The 13,199-nt window shown below is 35.8% G+C and overlaps 1 non-coding gene across 1 annotated transcript; it reads left to right on the forward strand.

Annotated features, from left to right (window-relative positions):
- The first annotated feature begins 5,801 nt into the window (after window positions 1–5,801).
- Window positions 5,802–5,908, forward strand: LOC139894921 (small nucleolar RNA R71). The gene has a single exon (XR_011775397.1). It is a non-coding gene; the product is annotated as a small nucleolar RNA R71 (small nucleolar RNA).
- Window positions 5,909–13,199: the final 7,291 nt, after the last annotated feature.

Below are 13,199 nucleotides of genomic sequence, written 5' to 3' on the forward strand. Positions count from 1 at the left end.
TTTTAAAAGTTTACAATAATAATTTAATATTAATATATTAATTTTAAAAACAAAGTAAAAATTAAAATTAAAAATCTTTTTGGTCTTTTATCCCACTTTAATCAATCAAATATTATTAAAAATATACGCCCATCTTTTCGGTAAAGTAATTTCGGCTATATTACCTAGTTTTACTCCTGACGAATTTCTGAAATATTTTGGGTTAATTGATTAAAGATATTTATACCTTAAGAATAAACGGTAAATTTCGCAGTGATGTAATAAATTTTTGTATGATATCAATAATTTTGGTCGCAAAACCTAATTTTATTGAGTATCAATTTAATACTTTATAGCGAACAATTTAGCGTTTAATGTCAAAAGGTTAAAAGCAATAAAATAAAAATAAAAACTGTACATACTTACCTATTAGATAGAATTGTCAGTGACATGCTTTAGCCCACTCATAAGATAGTCGGACTAATTGGTTTTCCATAGCTACATAGGCGTAACCTCGAGCATTCAACGATTTTTCTTCGAAACATATGAACGGTCCTTCTCTGCATAAAGTAACGAACTCGGTATTGGAATATGTCTGATTCGTCGAGCATTTTCCTTCGTGTGACCATTTTCTGCATTTGTGACATCTTTCAAGGTGTCGTGCTCTGCTTTTCGCTGCGGATTTTGATTTTCCTTTACCAAAAAGTAACTTATTATGTTCGTTCCTGAGTTCTTTTCTTACTCCGTTCAATTGGGCTCTTATTACTGATACCAGGTCACTCGGGAGTGTGTCATTATTACTTTTAGTGATCAAAGCGTGTAGCATTAGACCATGGTTTAGTTCACAGGAATTCTTCATCTCGTAAAACCTAAAAAAAATAAAAATTCAGAATGGGGGGAGAAGACTAGTTCTTTAGGGTCTGCTAGGGAAAGACCATTCGGATTCCATTCTCGAGAACAACACAAAAACAGAATATCTAACTCTAACAGAAATACGTATTACCCTTAAAAGACTCGAATCTCCCCACACTTAGTTAGCTGTGGTGTTGAAATTGTGATTAACTTCGTTTTCAATTTCCATCGGTCCATGTATGTAATGTTTAACTCTGTGACCATTAACTTTAAATTCAATCCCATTTGAATTTATTAACTCTATTGTTCCGTATGGGAAAACTCTTTTGACGATGAATGGTCCAGACCATCTTGATTTCAATTTTCCAGGAAATAGCTTGAATCGTGAATTGAAAAGAAGAACTCTGTCTCCTTCTTTAAATTCTTTTGAACTTCTAATTCTTTTATCATGCCATTTCTTCATTCTTTCCTTATAGATTAACGAATTTTCGTATGCTTCAAGTCTTAATTCTTCTAATTCGTTTAGTTGACTTAACCGTAGACGTCCGGCTTCATGTAAATCAAGATTACATGTCTTCAAAGCCCAAAATGCTTTGTGTTCAATTTCAACTGGAAGGTGACATGCTTTTCCGTAAACGAGTCTAAAAGGTGAGGTTCCAATTGGAGTTTTGTAGGCTGTTCTAAAAGCCCAGAGTGCATCCTCCAATTTCATGGACCATTCCTTCGGATTTGATCCTACGGTTTTCTCTAGAATACGTTTTAAAGCTCGGTTGGTATTTTCAACTTGTCCACTTGTCTGTGGATGATAAGCAGTGGAGATTTTATGAGTTACTCCATATCTTTTGAGAACTTTCTCATGTTGATTGTTACAAAAATGAGTACCCCGATCACTTATTAAAGCTTTCGATGTTCCAAACCTAGCAAAAAGACGTTTTAAAAAGTTGAGTACAACTCGTGCATCGTTAGTTGGGAGAGCTTGTGCTTCCGCCCATTTAGATACATAATCAATGGCTACGAGAATGTAGAGATTATTATGAGATTTTGGAAATGGACCCATAAAGTCAATACCCCAAATGTCAAATACTTCACATACTTGAATGGTATTTTGTGGCATTTCATCACGTTGACTTATTTTTCCGGCCCTTTGACAAGTATCACAGGATTTGCAAAGAAGGTGTGCATCTTTGAAAATTGTAGGCCAATAGAATCCAGCATCGTAAACTTTTCTTGCTGTGAGCTGAAGCCCATAATGCCCTCCTGTTAGTCCTGTGTGACAATGGTTTAAGATTTGACTGGCTTCATCTCCGAATACACATCGGCGTATTATTCCATCGGAACAACTTTTAAACAAATGTGGATCATCCCAGAAATAGTGCTTTATATCACTAAAGAATTTCTTTCATTTTTGGTACGACAATCCTTTTTCAAGGAATCCACATACTAAATAGTTTGCATAGTCTGCAAACCATGGAATTTCATTATAATCTATCTTCAATAGATATTCATCAGGGAAGTTGTCTTGTATGGCTGATTCATTTAGAACTTCTAATTTGGGATTTTCAAGACGAGAAAGATGATCAGCTGCGAGATTTTCTGCTCCCTTTTTGTCTCGGATTTCAATATCAAACTCTTGTAAGAGTAAGATCTAACGGATTAATCTTGGTTTAGCATCTTGTTTTGAAAATAGGTATCTAAGAGCAGAATGGTCGGTATAGACTACCGTTTTAGCTAGAACGAGATATGAACGAAATTTGTCAAAAGCAAAGACAATAGCAATGAGTTCTTTTTCAGTAGTTGTATAATTTGTTTGTACTCCTTGTAACGTCTTACTAGCATAATATATAGGTTGAAATTGTGTTTCAATCCTTTGTCCTAAAACGGCTCCCATTGCAAAATCACTTGCATCACACATTAGTTCAAACGGTAGATTCCAATTTGGAGTTATCATGATCGGCGCATTAGTGAGTTTTTCTTTAAGAATATTAAAAGATTTGATGCATTCATCCAAAAAGATGAATGGAGCATCCTTTTCTAGGAGTTTATTCATAGGAGTGGCAATTTTAGAAAAATCTTTTATGAAACGTCGGTAAAAACCGGCATTCCCTAGAAAACTCCTAACTCCTCTAACATTGGTGGGATGTGAAAGTTTAGCAATTACATCTACTTTAGCTCTGTCCACTTTAATTCCTTCCTTTGAAATTTTATGACCAAGAACGATGCCTTCTTTAACCATGAAATGGCATTTCTCCCAATTAAGTACTAGATTTGATTGTTCGCATCTAATAAGCATTCGTTCAAGATTAACTAGACATGATTCAAAAGTATCACCGAAGACTGAAAAGTCATCCATGAAAACTTCCATGCATTCTTCTATCATGTCGTGAAAAATCGCCATCATGCACCTTTGAAAGGTTGCAGGGGCGTTGCAAAATCCAAATGGCATGCGTTTGTAAGCAAAAGTACCATAAGGGCACGTGAACGTGGTTTTCTCTTGATCCTCGGGTGCTATTGGGATTTGAAAATATCCGGAAAAACCATCAAGAAAACAATAATAACTATTTCCGGCTAATCTTTTTAACATTTGATCAATGAAAGGTAAGGGAAAGTGATTTTTTCTGGTGGCGTCATTTAATTTTCTATAATCAATACAAACACGCCATCCTGTTACAGTCTTAGTAGGAATAAGCTCATTTTTCTCATTTGTGATGACAGTCATGCCACCCTTCTTAGGCACACATTGAACTGGGCTTAACCATGGACTATCAGAGATTGGATAAATTAAACATGCATCAAGCAGTTTAATAATTTCTTTCTTAACAACATCTTGCATATTAGGATTTAGTCTTCTTTGGCGTTGCACATATGTTTTATGACCTTCTTCCATAAGGATTTTATATGTGCAATACGAAGGACTTATTCCTTTAATATCATGAATTTTCCATGCAATAGCTGGTTTATGAGCTTTTAGCACAGAAATGAGTTGAGATTTTTCATTTTCAGTAAGAGAAGACGATATTATTACAGGTAATTCAGATTCACCATGTAAATAAGCATATTCCAAATGGCTTGGAAGTGGCTTTAACTCTAATGTCGGTGATTCTTCTATCGATGATTTGTATCGATATTTGTCTTCTTCTTTTAACATTTGAATTTCTTCTGTTGTTGGTTCATATCCATTAGCCATAAGTGTAGCTAACATTTCAGTTTCATCAATTGGTTCAGTTCCTTCTCCTAAAGAACATTCTCCCGTTCCTCGTAATTCTGGAAATTCTTCTAACAATTCTGCATGTGAATCTATAGTTTGAATATAATAACATGTATCATCTGCAGATTGCGGTTGTTGCATGGCTCTATCAACTGAAAAGGTAACACTCTCGTCCTCTATACTTAGGGTCAGTTTCTTACCGAACACGTCTATTATTACTTTGGCCGTGTTTAAGAATGGTCTTCCTAATATGAGAGGAACTCGAGAATCTTCTTCCATGTCTAGAATAACAAAATCTACTGGAAATACTAAAGTACCAACTTTAACTAGCATGTTCTTCATTATCTCTCTAGGATATTTTACTGATCTATCTGCTAGTTGTATGCTTATTTGTGTTGGTTTCAATTCTCCAAGGTCTAGTTTAGCGTATAGTGAATATGGCATTAAATTTATACTAGCACCTAAGTCTGCCAATGCTTCTATTGAACTAAGACTACCCAGAAAACATGGAATTGTGAAACTTCCTGGATCTGATAATTTTTCTGGTATCTTATTCAACAGCATTGCAGAACAATTAGCATTCATAGTAACAACCGAGAGTTCTTCCATTTTCTTTCTATTTGTGATTAGATCTTTTAGAAATTTAGCATATCTAGGCATTCCTGAAATCACATCAATGAAAGGAAGATTGACATTTATTTGTTTAAACATATCCAAAAATTTGGATTGCTCGCCTTCAAGTCTCTCTTTTCTCATTTTACTCGGGTAAGGAAGTGGTGGTTGGTATGGTTTAACATAAGGTTTAGCCTTAACTGTGTTATCTTCATTAACCTTTTCAACTACCGGTTCTTTTTCCTTATCTTGCTCAGACTGTGGTTCTTGTGGAGTAGGAATAGCTTCATTAGAAATTACAGTTATTTCGGGTGGTTTAAGTGTAATACCACTTCTTGTGGAAATGGCTTTAGCTGTTTCATTCTGGGGGTTAGCATTTGTATCACTAGGTAGACTTCCAGGTTTTCTTTCACCAAACAACCTTGCTAGGTTGCTCACTTCTTGTTCCAAATTTTGAATAGAAGCTTGTTGATTTCTAAATGCTTGAGCATTTTGTTCATTAGTTTGTTTCTGAGATGTGAAAAATTGAGTTTGAGATTCAACTAGCTTCGACATCATATCTTCTAAATTTGGCTTTTTATCATTGATTTGTGGTGGTTTATTTTGAAAAATAGGTCTTTGCTGATTGTAAGTATTATTGGATACTTGTTGATTGCTAGGACCTTGTTGGTTGTTGTATGGAACATTTCGGTTATAATTCTGATTTTGATTGTAGATTGGTCTTGGCGGTTGATAATTATTCTGATAATTATTTCCAGGCCTTTGGTTTATGTATGAAACATTCACTCTTTGTTCCATTGTTGGTTCAATACTGAGACAATCTTTTGTTAAATGTGGTCCTCCACACTGATCACAACTAATTCGTATTGAATGAATATCTTTAGTCATCTTTTCCATTCGTCTCTCGACAGCATCTATCTTTGTAGAAATGGAATCGAAGTCATGGCTAGAATCGGCTCTAGCTGCTTTAGATGATCTAACGATATCTTTTTCTTGGTGCCACTCATGTGAGTGGGAAGCAGTGTTATCAATAATTTTGTAAGCGTCAGTTGCGATTTTCTTCATAATGGAACCACCAGCTGCTATATCGATGTCTTTTCTTGTAGTGATGTCGCATCCTTGGTAGAATATTTGTACTATTTGACAGGTGTCTAAACCATGTTGCGGACATCCTCTTAACAACTTTTCAAATCTTGTCCACGCTTCATATAAAGTTTCATTTGGCTTTTGTGTGAACGTAACAATTTCTCCTTGAAGTCTCACGACTTTAGATGCCGGAAAGAATTCTTTAAGAAATTTTTCAACTAAAACATCCCATGTATCAATCGCCCATTCAGGTAACGATTCTAACCAATCTTTGGCTTCTCCCTTTAAAGTCCAGGGAAATAACATGAGATATATCTGTTCATCCTCAACTTTTCGGATTTTAAATAAAGTACAGATCCTATTAAAGGTACGAAGATGTTCGTTTAGTTCTTCCTTCGGCGCACCACAAAATTGGCATTGATTAGTTACCATGTGTAGGATTTATCCTTTGATTTTATAATCTGGCGCATTAATGTCAGGTTGAGTAATTGCGTGACCTTGGCCAGTGCGTTTAGCTCTCATTCGGTCTTCCATACTTAGAGGTTCCAGATTCTCCATGATTGAATTTATTGAATTTGAATCACTAGAGGATTCTGATTTAATGGGTTGTTCCTCGACAATCTCCGTTTGAATGATTGGTGGTTCCGGAGGAAAGATTAATGGTTCAGGATCTATGATTTGTCCCTGAATATTCTCCGAATTCTCAATTGTGAGGTTGGGTTAAAAAAAATGGATTATCAGAAATTTGAATTGGTGTACTTGGTCGACTAGATGACGATTCTAAAGAAAAATCAACGGCGACAATATTGGCTAGATGTCTTGATCGAGTTACAGGTGGTGAACGTTTTGCTCGGTGCATTCACTGAATATCCTATTAGTTATAAAAGATAAAAATTATTTAAGTTATCAAATTAATAGACTTTTCTGCTTTTGCCCACGTTTCGAATAGCCAATAGATGCAGCAGGGAGCCATAACCCTTTAAATCGGAAGCCCACAACTTACCACTAACAAATCCAACTATTACTACGAACCAGAAAATTTTGGATGTCTATCAATTTAACTACTAAAAATAATTTTTCGTTGAAATTTAAAGAAAATAAATAGAAAATTCTATGTCCTAAAAACTAGAGGGGCGAAAAATAAGAAAGAAAAAGAGCGCGTCAAAAAAAAACGTCAAAAAATAAAAACAAGAAAGTAGCGCGTCGAAACTTAAAAAGGAACTAAAAACTAATAAGACCTTGTCACCCGGTTTGAACCTTTGGTGTTTTACATACTGATTATCAACATTGACTTTTTCCTTTAAAACCAGTTTTTGGAATGACTTCTTTTTAACCTTTCCAAGAACAAATTTCTCACCCTTTTTAAGAACTTGGGTGGGTTTAACCACCTTCTCAACAACATTTTGCACAATTGGGTTTGATGTGTGCGAGGTGTACTAGGAAATAGTTATATTTTTACTACAAAATACTATTAAATACGATACAATTTTACACAAGTGATTTATTTATAGAGTGGATATACCTAAACCTTGGTACAACACTTATAGGCAGTGTACCTAATCGTACAGTAGTGTAGTTTTTAGTAAGTCTGGTTCGTCCACAGGGAACTCTAGCCAAGTTTAACGCTATATTTTTTTTTTTAACTTATAATTGTAAAAATACAGAAATATATATAAGTAGTATTATTATTATAAAAGGGGGTTTTTACCGATTAATGACTGGTTTGTCGATTTTAAAACTTAAGTCGCAGTTAAAACCTAATGTAAAATATTAAAAATAACTTAATTTAAAGCGTAAAATAAATAACGATAATGAAATTGCGATAAATAAAAGTGCGATAAAATAAAATTGCGATGATTAAAAAGTACGATAATTAAAAGTGCAATTAAATGCAATGACAGTAAATAAAAGTGCGATAATTAAAAGTGTAATTAAATATGAAATAAAGGAATTATGCTTATTTAAACTTCCGTAATAATGATGTTTGACGTGTTGTTTTTAGTTTATTCCCATGGGTTAATTGTCCTTTATCCTGGATTATTCGATATGTCCATACGGATTTGTCCATAATAGTCCATCAGTCATAATCATAAAGTGCGAGAGTCTTCGTAAAATTATTCTTATTACCGAAGTCAAATATTCTAACTAATTGGGGATTCGATTTGTAACAAGGTCTTAATACTTTGTTTAATGAATGCACCAGGTTATCGACTGCGTGTAATCCAAGGTTTTACTACTTTGTTAACAATTACACCAATTACCCTTGAATGTAATCCACCCCTGTTTCAACAAGTCTATTGATTATTAATCCATCCCCGTGTCCGGTTAAATGAACAATTATTGGTATTTATAGATATCCCGTCCACCGTACCCAGTCAAGCGTATGTGGTTATATATAAATACGTCAAATTATAAGTATATATATTAAATTAACGAGGTATCGTTTAGTTAATATAAAACCCATTAATAGCCCATAGTCTAATTTCTACAAGTGTCGTTCTTTTATCCAAACCCCAATTATGGTACAAAGCCCAATTACCCAATTTTAATATTTAGCCCAACATCACGATTACTTCGGCATTAAATAAGCATAATAATAACTTAGCTACGAGACATTAATTTAAAAAGGTTGAACATAACTTACAATGATTAATAATAGCGTAGCGTTACACGGACAGAAATTCGACTTACACCCGTACAACATTCGCTAACATACCCTTATTATTAGAATTTAAAATTAAAATTAAAATTATAATATAAATATAAATATATATATACGTTGATAGATAGGAAGAGAAAAAGATGGTGTAATGTTGCTCAATACTGCGAAATTTATAGGCATGTGGCCTGGTACCTACTGCCATGCGATCGCATGGATTTCTCTCATCCAGGCCATGCGATCGCATGGCCTGCTTTTCCAGGTCACATGTCTTTGTTTGCATTCTGCTGACGGTTTATAAATATATATATATATAATATAAATAATTTTAAGAATTATTTAAATATTATATTATATTTATGTGCATAGTTGACTTGTAATTTTTAGTCCGTTGCGTCGAGCGTTGAGTTGAGAGTTGACTCTGGTCCCGGTTCCGAATTTTCAAACGTCCTTGCGTACAATTTAATATCTTGTATTTTGCGTTTCGTGTCTTGTACTCTTGTAATTTTTAGACGTTTTCCATCAATAATTTGAACCACTTTGATTGTACTTTGTACTTTTGAGCTTTTTGGTCGTTTGCTTCTTCAATTCGTCGAATCCGTCTTTTGTCTTCACCTTTTATTATTTAAACGAATATCACTTGTAAATAGAACAATTGCAACTAAAAGCTTGCCTTTCTTGAGGGATAATGCTATGAAATATATGTTCGTTTTTAGCATTATCAGGGTTCAACGAAACCATTTTACCAACAACATCTCCCCCTACATTTAGGTTCAAATTTACTTCCTTGACCATGTTGAGGTTACTTAAAACATTCTCACAAGCTTTCTCATGAACATTACCTTTACAAGCTTTTTTAAAATCATTTTCATCACAAGATTTCATAAACATTTCAAACTCTTTATCAACATCAAAATCCTCAATTTTATCAAATTGGCCAACATTCGAATTGTCAACCGCCAATAAAGCTTTTAATTCATTTTCTTCACACAAATCCATGACCTCGATTTGACAAAAAGACTCAACATTTGACAACTTTGGTTTCTTATCAACTTCACGCACATAAAAATCAAGTCTTTCATTTTTCACTCCGATACTTAATTTGTTTTGTTGCATGAAAATAATTATATCGGCAGTATTTAGAAAAGGTCGTCCCAAAATTATTGGGACATGTTCATCCTCGTTCATTTTGAGGATCACAAAATCGACCGGAAAAGTTAAATTACCAACTTTGACCACAAGGTCTTCGGCTATGCCGATTGGTGTATCGAATGTTTGGTTCCCCATTTTTAAAACCATCCGGGTCGGTTTTAGTTCACCGAGGTTTACCTTTTTATAAATTGAATAGGCCATAAAATTTACACTAGCCTCTAAGTTGACAAGTGCATCATACACTTCCGACCCGCCCATGTTACAAGGGATTACAAACCGACCCGGATCACCCAATTTGGGAGGCATCTTTTGCTTTTGCAAAATGGCCGAGCATTCCTCTACGAGAAATATGGCCGATAGCTCCTCATATTTTCCCTTTGAAGGTAAAATATTTTTAACAAACTTCCCATAATTAGGCATGCCCTTAAGGACTTGGATGAGTGGCATGTTGACATGAACTTGTTTCATCATTTCCATGAAGTCCCTTCGTTGAGTTTCAACTTTTTCCTTCCTCAAAGCTTACGAATATTGAATCGGTTCCTTGTCCTTCCTCATAGGTGCTCCTTCATTCTTTTTACCCTTATCCTTCGGTGGTTTACTCTTTTCAACCCTTGCTTCTCGCAATTCCCCATTAACACTTGGTTCATTCTCAAAGGTTCATCTTCGGTAACAGGTATGCGAATCACTTTCTCGTAGCAAACGATGTCGGCTCTATTCTTAGCTAAGCAGTCCATTCCAACCACAAGGTCAAAACTTCCCAGCTTAATCGGTATCACATCTATTCTAAAAGACGTTCCAGCCAAAATCAAAGTACACACGATAGACCTTATCAGCTCTCATTAGATTACCATTCCCTAATTCTATAGTGTACGTGTTTTCTAATGACGATACAGGATTCTTAAGAGTATGGCAAAACTCTCTAGAAACAAAACTCTTATCAGCTCCAGATTCAAAAAGTACATAAGCATGATGGTTGTAGAGTAAAAACGTACCCGTGACTAACTTGGGATCATAACGAGATTTACTCGAGTTGATGTTGAAAATTCTTCCTCTAGCAGGCTCAACACTCTTACTTGCAGTCAGGAAATCCTTCCTAAAATGACTAGTTTTCCTGCATCCATAGCAAACATTAGTACCAGCTTTACACTCCGCTGCCAAGTGTCCATTCTTCTTACACTTATCACACCTCTTTATGCAATCTCCCAGGTGATGCCTATTGCATTTAGTACATAATGGAAATCTTCCCTTATAACCGGAGTTAGTATTTGGGGTAGTAGTATTTCCCTTGACAGTATCCTGCTTCTTGTAAGGCTGCTAGTTGTAGTTCTTTCCAGAGTTATTGTTGTTATTCCACTTTCTCTTGTTGTCAAAAGTCTTAGTCTCAGTTGATGCAGGAGCCTTTCCTCGCTGTTCAACTTGATCCATCAACTCATGAGCCATCTCAATGGCCTCTTGAACAGTCCTTGGCTTCGAAGTAGTCACACCACTCTGGATGTTCTTGGTTAACCCTTTCACATACATGGTGATATTTCGGAGTTCGGGAGTAACCATATTCGGGCACATAAGAGCAAGCTCGAAGAATCTCCTATTATAGCTGGCTATATCAGTACCAACCAGTTTCAAATTCTGGAGTTCTCTCTCCATCTTAACGATCTCATTATAAGGACAATACTCTTCGATCATCCTCTGTTTCAAATCCTCCCAAGTAGTCTCAAAAGCCTGATCCATACCTACAGACTTCGGATACGTATTCCACCACGTTAAAGCGCCATCTGACAACTTACAAGATGCAAACTTGGTTCTATCAGCATCCCTACAGTCGCTGATACGAAAAACAGACTCAAGCTTCTTAAACCAATGAGTCAGGCTGACTGGGCCTTCAGTACCAGTGAATGAGTGTGGTTCGCAGCTCGTGAAATTCTTATATGTGCATCCTCCTTGATTAGTTTTGGTGTTGACATTGTTGGGTTGCTGGTTGTCGATGTTGGTAGTGTTGGTGGTATCCTAGTTGTCCTGGTTCTGTTGGTTGCTGTTGGTTCCATTCTGAAGTTCAGCCACAGCTTCGGTTAGACCTCGATGATCCAATGACGGATATTAGCTTGGGTAACACTCTTGGGCGGCATTATCTTTCAGGTCAAGATAACACACCAGGTTAGCGTCAATGAAACTAGTACGTAAAAATATACTAGCAACGGGTAGTGATACATAGTAAATAATATTAAATCGTTAAGATTCTAGTAGTAGCAGTGGTATGTAGTGCTTAGTAGTGATAGTAGTCATGAAAGTGTACAGTGGTAGTATCAACACTAAGTAGTGATAATAAACAGTTCATAACAGTTATACTTAAATCATCTCTCATCACATAATAACAATAAACTAACCACTTTAAGTAACAAAACCATTCATTTATTAATCATGCAGTAATAAGAAATAGAATATCCCTAAGGTCATACGTAAAAACCATGAATAGTAAGAAACCACATCAAGCAATGTATGTGTAAATACCAAGTAATAAGTAATAATATGAAATAGTATCTAGTAAAGTGGAACAAGTTAAACAAAGCATCTCTATTTAGGTTTCCGGAGCTCTTTTAATAGGTACTCGGCGATCTTCTCTAGGTTCTCAACTCTCAGTTTAAGGTCATCGGGGTCATTGTTATTGGTAGCAGCAGTAGAGGTGTTACGTTTGGAAGTAGAAGCATCATAGGGATGGAAATGACGGCACATCTGAAGTGATTGATTGTCATATGAAAAGCTTTTCTAAAATGGGTTATTGCCTCGGGCGGGTCCCTTTGGTATCCTATGGTAGCCTCTCGGTTCGTAGGGGTTATCATAATCTGGGTCCCTGAAAGGTGAATTGGTGCCAGTAGGTGAATCGGGTAATTCGGGTTCGAGTTCGGATTCGGGTTCCGGGTTCTCCTCGGGTTCCTCCTCTGGATCTTCTTCCGGTTCCTCTTCTGGATCCTCTTCGGGTTCCTCTTCGGGTTCAGACTCCATCTCAGGTTCGGACATAACCTCATCCACGAACTCAAGTATAGTGTTTTCCTGCGCCTGCACGGTTTCCTCGAATTCCGTGTCGGAGTCGGTAAGAATAATGGGATTGGAAGAAGTCATTTAGCACTCAAGAAAAACACAAAGTTAGTACACTAGTAATTATATCATCTAAGTTAGATATAAATCAAATAAGTAGCAAGCAGTGTACTATGGTCTATGTAGCTCAACTAGTCTACGGTTACAGTTTAGACTCAAAAGGTGTCCTAAAGTCCGACATCTAATGCAGCCTAATCCTAGGTAACCATTCCGCTCTGATACCATATGTAATACCCCGTCAGAATCCACTAATGGCGTATTAACTCTGGTCCCACAGTTAACGGTCACGCCCTCTATATGAGAAGTTTTCCAAAAAGCATTCGCATTACAATTTAGTAAACAAAGTCAATAAATAAAATACATTTCTAAATAGTTTAACGGTAATGAACCATGTAAATGACCTTCAAACATTATTTAAATAAACGAAAAATTTTGATAATGCGAATGTATAATATTCTTGAAAACAATTGTAAATAATGTTGGACTTCACTCCAGTAGTAGCAATAAGCAAGCACAACAACTCAGCTAGCGGAAGCATACCTCTAAAGACCTTAGATAAAAACG

This window comes from Rutidosis leptorrhynchoides, chromosome 2 (genome assembly GCF_046630445.1).
Source record: "Rutidosis leptorrhynchoides isolate AG116_Rl617_1_P2 chromosome 2, CSIRO_AGI_Rlap_v1, whole genome shotgun sequence".
NCBI lineage: Eukaryota > Viridiplantae > Streptophyta > Magnoliopsida > Asterales > Asteraceae > Rutidosis > Rutidosis leptorrhynchoides.